This window comes from Octopus sinensis, linkage group LG4 (assembly GCF_006345805.1).
Source record: "Octopus sinensis linkage group LG4, ASM634580v1, whole genome shotgun sequence".
In the NCBI taxonomy this organism is placed as follows: domain Eukaryota; kingdom Metazoa; phylum Mollusca; class Cephalopoda; order Octopoda; family Octopodidae; genus Octopus; species Octopus sinensis.
The window spans coordinates 83253351-83267370 of record NC_043000.1 but is presented as its reverse complement, the minus strand read 5'-3'; the positions used below and the strand labels follow the sequence as shown (position 1 = coordinate 83267370).

The following is a 14020-nucleotide window of genomic DNA, read 5'->3' as shown; positions in this document are numbered from 1 at the left end:
AAGTAGGATTCCTCACCATACAGGTGACCAGCACAGCCATATGATGCATTACAGATCTATAGCAATTAGAAGGGTGTGACCCAACTCAAATAAACATTAACATCTGTGTGACGTGAGGGCTAAGGGGAAATGAAAGTGTCACCTCTGGAGTTTGCCTATGATCACTATGCCAATAGGTAACTGAACAGAATAAATTTGCAATCTATAAATCTCTTTGAATAACCAATCACTTATCTGGAAAGGCTTTGAAATCAAAGTTACCATCTGGGGACTATTTCTGACCCAGTGATAATAAAAAGACTCAAAGGAGGTCTGCAACCAAATAACTTTACTCAAAATAACAGTTGACAATTTATGCACCACTTTGCAGAAATCACAATCTAAGTATATATCAAAGCAAATTCTTACACTGTTGTACCATTGAATTACCAATAACACTCATCTTGTATGCTCAGGTGACTCTACAGCTTCCAAGACTACAACTATATTTGTCTTGCTAAGGAAAAAATGACTAAATTGTGGGGTTAAGCTACCATTAAGGGGTCTAACTAACTCCTAAGAAGTTGAAATTTTAGGAATATTACTTCATTTGTGTCTAATATCTATGGTTAATATTCTATCAACAGCAAAAATATATGAATTTTCATGGAGCTTATGGTCTCATTTATTCCCCCTCACTTTCAAACATATACTGCATAGAATATAATTTCCAAATTTCATAAAGATCCATTTAGTACTTTTGATCTAGTTTTGGATCATACAAAATGACTAAAATCTGGGAGTTAAGGCCCCCATTAGGGGGTCTTAGAATCCTCATGAGAAGCGGAAACTTTGGGAATACTTCTTGATGTGTGTCAATTATCTATGGTTGAAATTTCATCAACATCAGAAATTTATGAATTTTCATGGGGGGGGGGGGTTCTGCCCCTTTAAGCCACCTCAAATTCAAACCAAGCATACTGCATTATACCTGCCCTTATGCATTAAATCTAAGTCCCAAATATCATAAGGATTCATTCAGTAATTTTGGTCCATGATATTATATGAAACATACGGTATTACCCTTCTCCCTAGACTTGGATTTTGTGTTCCAAACTTCATTAGGATCGGTGCAGTAGATTTTGAGTCTATAAGTAACACACGAACATTGACTTTTATATAATAGATATATGCACATATACATACATATATATATATATATACACAGAAAGCTAGATTGATAGATACAATTGAGTGGGTAAGCAAAGACATGAGACACTGCCTTGAAGAATTTTTTGTTGAATGAATCGACCCCCAGTGCTTTTTTTATTTTATTTTGATAAGCCTGGTACTTATTCTATCGTTCTTTTCTTGTCAAACCAGTAAGTTATGGGGGTGTAAATAAACCAACACCGGTTGTCAAGCAGTGATAAGAGAGAAACACAGACACTTACATATATACATATATATATACAATGGATTTCTTTCAGTTTCTTTCTACCAAATCCACCCACAAGGATTTTGTTAGTCTGAGGCTATGGCAGAAGACACATGTCAATTTACCACACAATGGGACTGAACCCAGGACCATGTGATTTGGAACCAAGTACTTACTACACAGTCACACATGCACCTACACACACATATATGTGTATGTATATAGGTATGTGTATGTATATATATATATATATATATCATCATCATCATCATCATCATTTAGCGTCCGTTTTCCATGCTAGCATGGGTTGGACGGTTCTACTGGGGTCTGTGAAGCCAGAAGGCTTCATCAGGCCCAGTCAAATCTGGCAGTGTTTCTACGGCTGGATGCCCTTCCTAACGCCAACCACTCCGTGAGTGTAGTGGGTGCTTTTTACGTGCCACCCGCACTGGTGCCAGACAGAGCTGGCAAACGGCCACGAACGGATGGTGCTTTTTATGTGCCACCGGCACGAGGGCCAGGCGAGGCTGGCAACGGACACGAAACGGGGCGGTGCTGGCAACGGTCGCGAAACGGAAAGTTCTCTTACATGCCACCGGCACTGGTAACACATCTGCAATTTCCATTGATCGATTTCGATTCTGATCCTCACTTGCCTCAATGGGTCTTCACAAGCAGAGTTTCGACATGCCACCGGCACTGGTAGCACATCCGCAATTTCCATTGATCGATTTCAATTCTGATCCTCACTTGCCTCAACACGTCTTCACAAGTAGAGTTTTGTGTCCCAAGAAGGGAAGGTATGCATACGTAGGCTGGCTCCATCCCATGTAGAAGGCCACGGGTTGTGGACTCACTTGTCCTGCCGGGTCTTCTCGCGCACAGCACACTTCCAGAGGTCTCGGTCTCTAGTCATTTCCTCAGTGAGACCTAAAGTTCGAAGGTCGTGCTTCACCACCTCGTCCCAGGTTTTCCTGGGTCTGCCTCTTCCACAGGTTCCCTCAACCGCTAGGGTGTGGCACTTTTTCACACAACTATCTTCATCCATTCTCGCCACATGACCATACCAGCGCAAACGTCTCTCTTGCACACCACAACTGATGCTTCTTAGGTCCAGCTTTTCTCTCAAGGTACTTACACTCTGCCGAGTGTGAGTACCGGCATTACACATCCATCGGAGCATACTGGCTTCATTTCTAGCGAGCTTACGCATATCCTCAGCAGTCACGGCCCATGTTTCACTGCCATGTAGCATGGCTGTTCGTACACACGCATCATACAGTCTGCCTTTCACTCTGTGCGAGAGGCCTTTTGTCACCAGCAGAGGTAAGAGCTCTCTGAACTTTGCCCAAGCTATTCTTACTCTAGCAGTTACACTTTCAGCACACCCGCCCCCGCTGCTGACTTGGTCACCTAGGTAACGGAAACTATCAACTATTTCTAGTTTTTCTCCCTGGAAAGTGACGGAAGTTGGTCTCAGAGCATTTTCAGTGTTTATTGTTCCTGAGCATCTGCCACATACAAAAACCATCTTCCTAGTTAGCCTTCCTTTGACATTGCTGCATCTCTTATGTGTCCATAGCTTACACTTGGTGCATCTTATAGAGTTTCTACCTACACCTTTTCTACAGATCGAGCAGGGCCATCTACCTGAAGGTGTTTGTGATTTGTCTACCTTCCTACTGATTACGACTTTGGTTTTAGCTAGATTGACTCTGAGGCCCTTCGATTCTAATCCTTGTTTCCACACCTGAAACTTCTCCTCCAGTTCTGATAGCGACTCAGCAATTAGAGCAAGGTCATCAGCATAGAGGAGCTCCCAAGGGCATCCTGTCTTGAATTCCTCCGTATTGCCTGGAGGACTATGATAAATAGGAGGGGGCTGAGTACTGAGCCTTGGTGGACCCCTACCTCTACCCGGAATTCTTCACTGTACTCATTTCCAACCCTCACCCTACTAGCGGCGTCCCTATACATGGCCCGCACAGCTCTCACTAACCATTCATCTATCCCTAGTTTTCTCATTGCCCACCAGATAAGGGATCGGGGGACCCTGTCGAAGGCTTTCTCCATGTCAACAAAAGCCAGGTACAGGGGCTTATCTTTGGCTAGGTATTTCTCCTGCAGCTGCCTTACCAGGAATATAGCATCAGTAGTACTTTTCCCTGGCACAAACCCAAACTGCATCTCATCTAAACTAACTCTCTCTCTAATTAGTTGGGCTATGACCCTCTCCGTAACCTTCATCACCTGGTCCAACAGCTTGATACCTCTGTAGTTATTTGTATCTAGGGCATCACCTTTACCTTTGTAGCAGTTGACTATTATACTGCTACACCAGTCATTGGGTATGACCCCTTTGTGTATCACCTGATTAACTATATGGGTGACTAGGCTATAGCCGACACTACCAGACATTTTGAGCATCTCTGCAGTGATTCCTGATGGGCCTGGGGCTTTCCCTGTCTTCATGCTTCTAATTGCCTTAGCTACCACAGAACTATCAACTCGGATAGCTGGTCCCTCTGTTGGGTCAACATTCGGCAGACTCTCTTTATCCCATTCATTTTCTTCATTCAGCAACCTTTCATAGTGGCATCTCCAAACCTCTCTCTTTGCATCCTCATTTAGCGCAAGTGAACCATCTTCCATGCGAACACACTTCTCTCCTACCACATCACGATTCTCTCTCACACACTGTCTTGCAACACGAAACCCTCCAGTCTTTGGTCCTCACGGCGCAGAACATTGGCAAATTTTTTCTTATCTGCTTCCCCTCTGGCTAAATAAACCTGTCTCCTAGCTTCTCTTTTGGCAGTCTGATACAATTCCCTGCTACCCCCATTTTTCCAGACCTTCCAAGCCTGTCTCTTTTCTCTAATAGCCCTGTCTACAATATTGTTCCACCACCACGTTATTCTAGGTCGAGAGGGGACTTTGCACCAGCCACAGATCTGGTCAGTGGCTCTCAGCAGGTTGTCCCTTAGAAACGTCCAGCTGTCTCTACCCCCTGTGATGCTCTATCCCCTTCTACTTCGTCAGAGGCTTCAAGTAATATGTCCCTAAATCTCTGTCCATTTGCAGGATCTTTAAGCTTCCAGATCCTTCTTCTCCATATTTGTCGTCTTCTGGTTGTCCTCCTAGTCCTGATCCTAAGTCACTAACTACCAGTCTATGTTGTGGGGTACATTCTTCACCTGGGAAGGTTTTGGCATTTATAAGCAGCCATCTCTCCCTTTGCCTTGTAAGGATGTAGTCAATTTGGCTGGTATGTTGGCCCGATTGGTAAGTGACTAGGTGGCTGGTAGGTTTCCTGAAGTTAGTGTTGCAAATCATAAGATTATTTGCATCGCAGAACTCCAGCAGCCTGGTTCCCTCCTCGTTGCGGGAGCCATAGCCATAGCCTCCATGTACGCCATGGAAGCCCCCAGCATGTCGTCCAACGTGACCATTGAAGTCACCAGCCACAAAGATAAGGTCTCTGTCGTTCGTCAATGAGGTAGTCTGCAGTAGAGTGTCATAGAATCGGTCTTTCTGTCCATCGGGTAGCCCCGACTGAGGAGCATAGGCTGATATAATGGTTGCTAAACTATGATGAAGCACTAATCTAATCTTAAGTATTCTGTCACTTACTCTGATTACCTCAATTACTTTATCTACCCATTTCTCAGCGATAAGTATACCCACGCCACCAACCCCGTCAGTGTTCCCTGCCCAGAAAATCTTGTACCTGCGTTCCTTGCCTGTGAGGAACCTAGCTGATCCTCCTCTCCACCTTATTTCTTGCATGCAACATATATCCACACATCTCCGTTCAAGCATCTCGACTATCTCACCAGACCTACCTTTCAGAGTGCCAACGTTGAGGGTGCCAACCCTGAGGGTGTGGAAGGCATGGGCTCTAGAGACCCTGATATATATATATATATATATATATATATTGTTATATTTCGGAATGGTCATTTTGCCAGTTTAGCCAATAAAAACACACGCACTATATATTTGGTGTTACTTTGCTTCAGTGTTATTTATTTTTTACTTTAATCTTAATCTTATTTCGGCCAGAGTTCTTTCGTCACACTCCTGTGACCGCATCAGTGGTCCTTTGTTTTCTTCTCACTTATTTGTGTCTCTCCTTACTAACCGTCAGCCATTTTGTATTTCTATTGTATGTCTTCATTTGCGCATGCTTATATCTCTATGTGCGTTTATGTTTATTTAGTGTGTGTATGTGGGGGATGCCTGTAATATTTGTATCTTCTGTTTATATATGTAAACAAAGGACCACTGATGCGGTCACAGGAGTGTGATGAAAGAACTCTGGCCGAAATAAGATTAAGATTAATGTAAAAAATAAATAACACTGAAGCAAAGTAACACCAAATATATAGTGCGTGTGTTTTTATTGGCTAAACTGGCAAAATGACCATTCCGAAATATAACAATATCTGTTTCAACACACGACTTCACATAAAAAACTTGCACAACAAATATTTAAACGTATATATATATATATATATAATATATATATATATATATATATATATATATATATGTATGTATAAATATATGTATGCATGTATATATATATGTGTACATATTACATATACATATGCATCTGTACATATACATCTATACATATACATCTATATGTATATATATATATATATATATATATATATATATATATACACACATAATATATATATATATGTAATGTATGTATGTATGTATGTATGTATGTATGCATGTATATATGTGAGATAATAGTCTCACTTTAATAGTTTCAGTATTAATAGTGAAACTATTGCAGCGAAAGTATTATCTCACATTACAATAGAGATGTTATTGTTTCACTTTCAACATGTAATACTGAAATAGCGTTAGAGATAAGAGATTGCTCCAGGCTCACATTAAGCAAGAAGTTGAAAATTTTTCTGGTCCATGACACTGCATGGACCCTAAGTAAGACATGTGTAAAATTTGAATGAAATTGGTTGGGTAGTTCTCGAGTTTTAGTGATGCACACAGACAGACATTCTCAGTTTTATATATATTGATAGACCAATTTGTTTAGAGGAAATGAGCTGATAAGAAATAACTGGTTCTCACTAACTCAGCAGCCTGGAGATGAAACTCCAGGGTACAATTTTGCAACCTGTCCTTGTTCATTCATTTAACATCAATTTTTCCATGCTAGTATCGATTTGGATAGAGTCATTTGAAATAGAATTTTATGGCAAGATACTCTTTCAATCACTAACCTTTACCTGTTTTTCAGCACTTAATGTCAACAAGGGATGTCAACATCAGCACCACATTGTACAAACAATAACAAGTGTGAAATATAAACAACACATGCACACATGCATATACTCACTCCCATACAAATGCTAAAAGTCAACTCATGACTGGTTGAGACCGTTTCCTAAACTCAATAATGCCATGCAAATATTCTGAGTCCAAGAAGTTCCTGTGCACAAATTTGTCTTGAGTGGATAAAGTGTTGCACAGCACTGACCCCACTTTTCAGAACAATCATGTATAACATCAGTGTTACAACCAAGGTTGAGACAACCAAAGACCAAACCCGAAGACCAACTGAACTTCGGGATCTTTTTATATGAGTTTATCTTCCTCTAGACAGAAGTTCTAAGTCTTGCGTATGATACTAAACTGCATCTGGCAGTGGGATCCTGGTATGAGAGTTCCTGAGTTTGGAGGAGTGTGGAACCATCTCTTAGTCACTCTTGTTCTCAGGTCTACTCTGACCCAGAGTAGTAGCACCTGTTAGTGTCCCAGCTATGGGTTAGCAAGTATGTGAACCACTGGGATTAAAGGACCCTAGTTCTTGTTAAAACTTCCTGCTAGGAGAAAGTATACTTGTATACATACAAGTCACATATTTTCCCCTTTCAATTTAAACAAAGTCTTAATTAAGCAATTACGGCAGCTTAGCAATGGTTTCAATACAGGCGTGACATGTGTATCTCAATTGTTCAAAACCCTTCGAACTTTTTCGCACGTGATGATATCATAGTGAAAACTTTCAATTACGCGCGCTTAGAAGTACGCTCGCAAATTAATACTACCAAAATTTTGAAGTTCGCGCTCCGCTTGTGTGTGTGTGTGTGCGTGCTTTAGGTGTACGTAGGTATGTGTTTTTGTGTGTGTGTGTCACTGAAGCCATACATACATATATACATACATAACCTCTCTCTCTCTTTTCTCTCTCAGTCACTCACTACAAAAAGTGAATAAAAAAAGTTCAGTTATTTCTGTCTTTCACTCTGTCTGTCTCTTTACACACACTAACAAAAGCACTTCACTTACACACCACACTTTCTGTGTCGCACAACCCATCAAACACACACACACACACACACTCACGCACGCACACATGTACATCAATGCTTTCGGAGTGAAATGTTAAAATATTGAGTTTTCTCAAATTTTGTCTTAATTGGGGGTGAAATTGAAAGAAATATATTATGGCATGACCGAATGGAGTACTTTGAAAAATCTTAGGTAAACTCTAATTGAAGAAATTGTGTGAGGAGTAAATCGTTATGTATTTATTTGTTTCTGTTTGCTGTGTTTTTTTATTTTTTGAGTAGTGGTTTAAATACTTTCAGTTTAGTCTTCCTCAAATCACTCTGTCGCTATTTACTTTCATTTTATTCGTTGCACACTGTGTGTGTGCGTGTGCGTGTGGTGTAAACCACATTAAGAAAAGCATTTGACATACACACCAGAATGTGAGTTTTCTGTAAATTTTGCTTAATTGGAGTTTAAATTTTAAAAACTGGACCTGGCATGACCCGATGCATTCTACTCTTAAAAATGCTAGGTAAATTGTAATTGAAGAAATCCTATATTGTAGATTTCTATAAGTTACAAAGGGAGGCAAATAAAATCTGCCTTTTATAATAAGAGATCATAAATAAATAAGTAGTTTAATTTTTATGTATAATTATAAGATCTTGAGTATAAATATATAAATTATATACTTGTTTGTTTAAAGATACTTGTTAATAATATACTTTTTTTTATAAATATATTTTCATTGTATTAATGATTAAAATTAATATGAATTTATTGTTAAAATTAATTACAATTGATTTGCTGTACACCATTTTAGATAATTAAGTAAATACTAGTTGAAGGAAGGGGATCTAACCACAGAAACCATTCCAAAAGAGATATTGGAGTTTGGCACAGTCCTCCAACTCACAGAATCCTGTCAGACCATCCAACCCATGCCAGTATGTAAAGCAGATGTTGAATAATGACAATGGATGCACTGATTCATCAGCTTTTCTGTTCTTAACTTACCTAATTTTGATAAAATTTCTTTCTAAAAATAAAAAATTAGAATGTACCTTATTCTTCTGCCAAATTCTAAAAATCTCTAGCAGTCTCATGCAGATGACATTTTAGTTTCACTATTGTCATGTACATTGCATTAGCCAATCAGCACTTGGAGAACATAGACTAGTAATCAGTCAGTCACCCAGTTTTGACTGGATCAACAAAATTATTTTAGTTTTAGCTTTGTCACATGTTATTTTAGCGAATCAGAAACTAGTGATCTCTTGAGTCAGAAATCTAGTTTTGATCTCTTGGCTCATTTGCTTGACAACCAGACAAATCTCTTTCTAAGAGCAGTAACTATGGCTAACCTATCTTAATCTCACTAGTTTAGCTAGCACTTTTTGTTTTAGCTTTGACAATATAACTTTGTCCAGTAAGAAACTTGGACTCTATCTCCCCATCCCCTTTTATGACTGGTTATTGTCTGATCACAGACATTTGACTCTATTGAAAATATCTCTGGACATTTTCTATCATACATTTATCTACATTTACCTTTTACTCGCTTCAATCATTGAACAGCAACTCTGAAGGGTTTTAGTCAAATGAATCAACCTCAGTACTGATTTTTTTCTTTCATATAAGCCTGATACTTATTCTATTGAACTCTTCTGCTGAACTGCTGAGTTGTGGGGATGTAAACGGCTGTTAAGCATTGGTGGGGATCAAACACAAACATACACAAAGACATACACATCTATCTATACATATATTATATTTATATACACACACATACATATACACCCACATGCATACATGCAACATACAACAGTCTTCTTTCAATTTTCATCTACCAAATCCACTCACAAGGCTTTCGTCAGCTCAAGGCTATAATAGAAGACATTTGCCCAAGGTGCCGAACAATGGGACTGAATCTGGAATCATGTAGTTGGGAAGGAAGCTTCTTACCACACAGCCACACCTGTACCTAAATTGTTTAATTGACTTACCAATATGTATTTTCACAAACACATATTAACTTTGCCTTTATTGATGCAAAATAAGATTTGCTTTTTTTTTTTTTATGAGGGGGTACTTAAAAGTTCCTGGCTTTAAGGGTATCACAAAAGGCCTAGTTGGATGCTCAGACTTCTGAGTTCTTTTACAGGACTTAGGAAAACAGACTGAGAGGGGAATATGCTGAAAGAAATTATAATTACCTGACCCTCCTGTATTTTCTTTTACCCAAAGCCAGGAACTTTTTAGCACTCCCTTGCACTACAGTTTCAATGCTTTATTTGATATCTGAAATTTGTTCTAATTTAATTTTACAAGTATTTTTAAGCCATATGTTGCATTATTCTGTGAACAAGATCAGAAAAGATTTACTTTTGTTATCTAAGAAATCAACAAAAAAAATAACAAATTTTTGTTTTTATATCTACAAATATCCTCCAAAACCGCCTAAAGGTCTAAAAAAAAGTGGGGGGGGGGGGGCAAAAAACCAACCAGACTCTCTCCTCATCAATTATAATTAGGAAATTATATAATGATCATAAAGCATATAAATATGGCAGTGTCCCAGCATGGCCAGAACTCATGAGCAGAAACTAGTACAATTCAATTCAATTCATATATGTACAAATGTGTTTCTAACCTTGGTGTATGTGTTCTGCAATTGATGAATAAATAGTTAGTTCAACCTATTTATGTCTCATTCACCTTCAGTACAATAAGAGCTCTGCAAACTAACTCAAACAAACTGCTTATAAATCAAGTTTTGTAGATTTCATGATAAGCACATTAAGAAAACTAGGTAATAACTTTATTTTAGTTGGTTTAAAGTTATTGTGGATTTGATCATGCCGAGGCATTGTTGATTATTAGTTGGCCTAAGATAGAGGTTAACAGATGCCCTACTTCAGGAAAAATATTGTATTGCAAACAAATATTTCAAAGACCACATGATTTTGGAAACTATGAAATAATTCACACACACACACACTTATAAATACCCAACTCTATATTCCCACTATGAATACAGAAAAAATTACTGTACAAGCTGTATCATCATCATTTAATGTCCGTTTTCCATACTGGCATGAGTTGGACAGTTTGACTGAGGTCTGGAGAGCCAGCGGCTGCACCAGGCTCCAATCTGATCTGGCAATGTTTCTACAGCTGGATGCCCTTCCTAATGCCAACCACTCCAAGAGTGTAGTGGGTGCTTTTTACATGCCACTGGCACAGGAGCCAGTCAGGCAGGCCTAGCATCAATCACATTTGGATTGTGCTTTTTACGTTCCACTGGCACAGGGGCCAGTCAAGAGGTACTGGTATTGGCCGCATTCAGTTGGTGCTTTTTACATGCCACACACACACACACATATATATATATATGAACATATATACATATGCATATATGCATGTATGTGTATATATATATATATATATATATATATATATATTAGCAGCTAAGCCCAGTTTCACTCGGTCGGCTTGAATGATGTGACTGTAAAACCTGCTCTGTGTAAGCATTAGACTTGTTTGGAAACGCTTACTTTAAAAAACAATTTTAGAATGACATTTTCTGTTAAAACGCTAAAAATAACTGACCAACAAAAAAAAAAAAGATTCAACCAAATCAAAAAAATAAACCCAAATACTAAGTGAACAAAGATGAACCATCCCACTTCTATTGCACGTGCACACACACACACACATTCACATACCCCCCCCTTTTTACATACACATATATTCACAGAGTTGAAACGCTGTTTGATTCATTTTTTCAGCGTACAATTTTCATCATCCCATGACCAAGTATGACATCACCCCTTCCTTTCTCATTCATAAACACAAGAGTATTATTATAGTAGATTATCTCAGAAACCATAGGAGCTATGAAAAAAAAATACAAAGCCCAGCATCACCACCGGATCATTCTACACATCTGTGTAATTTTTGCAAAATTCCACCCAGCCATTTGACCGTGAATCCCAAGACAAGAAAGAATCACCCATGTCAAAATTATGTATACATAATGTGGGGCACACATATGTATATATATACACATACATATAGATACATTTACATACATGCACATATATATATATATATATATATATATATATATATATATATATATATATACATACATATATATACACACACACATATATATATAACACCCACGTCAATGCATGTATATTGTGTATTTAAATGTATGTGTGTGTGTATGTATGTACGTATGTATACGTACAAGCATGTGCGTACCTATGCCTAGAGCCGGACATAATTTCGTTCCACTTTCAGGACACGTACAAACATGCTTCGACTTGATATCACATTAATGAGTAATTTTTCAGCAGAACAATAAACAAAAAGCAAGGAAAATATCATAAATCCCTAATAGTTTTACAACAATGTTTTACTTTACGTTAGACATTTTACAGTTGTGAAATTAAATTATATGTGCAACAGGTGGTTATTGAATTCATTTCCATTCAACTAAAATTATAAATGGGGTTTAAAAAGTTATAATTTTTACTTACGTCAAATATTTTGCCTTGCTATGAAGAAATACAGGATTGACAGGGAAGTAGCTTTTAATTTCTAAATACAATAAGGTAAGCTTTAAAAACCTTAAGAAGTGGAGAACTAATAAAACTACAACGCAAAAGGAATTTGGACCTACTTATCTGTTCAGTAGTTAATAGTGTGTGTGTGTGGTGTGTAAATAGATACCTATGTTCATAAAAGATTAACCTACCTGTATGTTTATGTGAAAGAAACGGATATATTTCTCGAAGTGGGTGAGAAAGTAAAACATATTAGATTTGTCTATGTGTGTTTAGCACAGTTTATAGTTTTTCAACTTCAATCCATCCCGCCACTAAAAATTACACGCTAAAACAGTGAACACCATCGGCTCAAATTGTTTCTTTTATTAAATTTACAATAAGTATTTTAATTATTTAAAACCAGAGACTGGTGCACTGGTTATAGTTTACTTTACTGCCAAATGTATTGATGCAGAACATTAAAAACTCTGAAAACGATAGATCCTGGCATTTTTTCCGACTCACTTCAAAAACTGAATCAAACCTGAGAAAGGACCTAACACGGCTCACCGCTTCAATGTATCTTTTGGAGACCGTCATGTGTTTGTGTTTATAGTGTGATATATGTATTTGTTAATGTGGGAGTAATTTGTGATGTGGTGTATAGTAGTGGGTGTGTGTTTTGTGTATTTGTGATGTATGTTGTTATTTAATGCGTGGTTTAGGAGCTCAGTTCTTATCTATGTATGCTTGCCTTGCTGTCAATAAATAAATATAAGGCCTAGTACACTGATTTTCCCGGGGGCATACAATATTACCCTGGTGATGTAGCTTGGGTTTATGGTGTGACGTATGTACTATGGTATGTATTGGATATAAGTGTAATGTAGCATAATATAGTATATAAATGTAATGTAATGTGGTATAATATATTGCTTTCAAATTTTGGGGGAGGGTAAGTCGAGTAAATACTTGACTAGTAATTATATTATCGACCCCGAAAGGATAAAAGGAAAAATCAACCTCGGCGGAATTTGAACCTAGAACGTTAACACGGACGAAATGCCGCTAATTATTTTGCGAGGCGTGTTAACGATTCCGCCAGCTCGCCCCCTTGAACTGCTGTATTTATTGCGTGATGTGGTGTGGTGTCTATCTTTGATGTAGGTGTTACATAAACATACACGTGTATTTGTAGTTCGAAGAACTTGTTGGATTAGCAAATTAAGATCTTTGTGGTTTGGTTACTAATAAAATAAAAGTTAAATTCTCAAAACTGAAAAACCAACTAACTGCCGTGTGTTTCTCTGAAAATGGGTAATCAACAATTTGAGAGGAAAAAACAACAACAAAGAAATAACTATTTTATATACAAATAAAGAAAGTGTTTTTAGATCGACTAACCTTGAATTTAAGGCCAGAAATTTCAGAAGTATTTCACTAATGTGATTTTATCAATAAAAATCCACAAGAAAGACGAAGGTATTAAAAACAAGGAAGTAATGATTGGAGTGTGTATACGTGGGTTGTTTTTCGAAAGTAAATAAACTAATATTGAATAAATTTCTTTTACAGTGGTGACGAAAATAAAGTCATGGAAAAAAGTCACAAATTTGACCAGGTATATGTTACAGGAAACGTTATATTTAAAGAGCAATACAATCTAGGTGAAAACAATTAAATAGCATTTTAAGTCACCTAAGAAGTGACAATACATAGTTTGTAT

At 37.7% G+C, this 14020-nt stretch overlaps 2 protein-coding genes across 6 annotated transcripts in view; one reads left to right on the top strand and one right to left on the bottom strand.

The window, feature by feature from the left end:
* LOC115210772 (protein MNN4-like) overlaps nt 1-14020 on the top strand; it is a 55878-nt gene that overhangs the window by 10360 nt on the left and 31498 nt on the right. The gene's annotated exons all lie outside the window — the stretch shown is intronic.
* Nucleotides 1-14020, bottom strand: part of LOC115210299 — a 39349-nt gene that overhangs the window by 24880 nt on the left and 449 nt on the right. Inside the window, exon 1 of one of the 5 annotated variants that reach the window (XM_029778820.2) lies at nt 13699-13824. The exons of 2 other annotated variants lie outside the window; for them this stretch is intronic. The gene's annotated coding sequence lies outside the window, so the exon portion shown is untranslated. Of the gene's footprint in view, nt 1-12285; nt 12470-12503; nt 12790-13698; nt 13825-14020 lie in introns of those variants that run through there. 2 more of the 5 variants (XM_029778821.2, XM_029778817.2) reach the window with 2 other exon arrangements.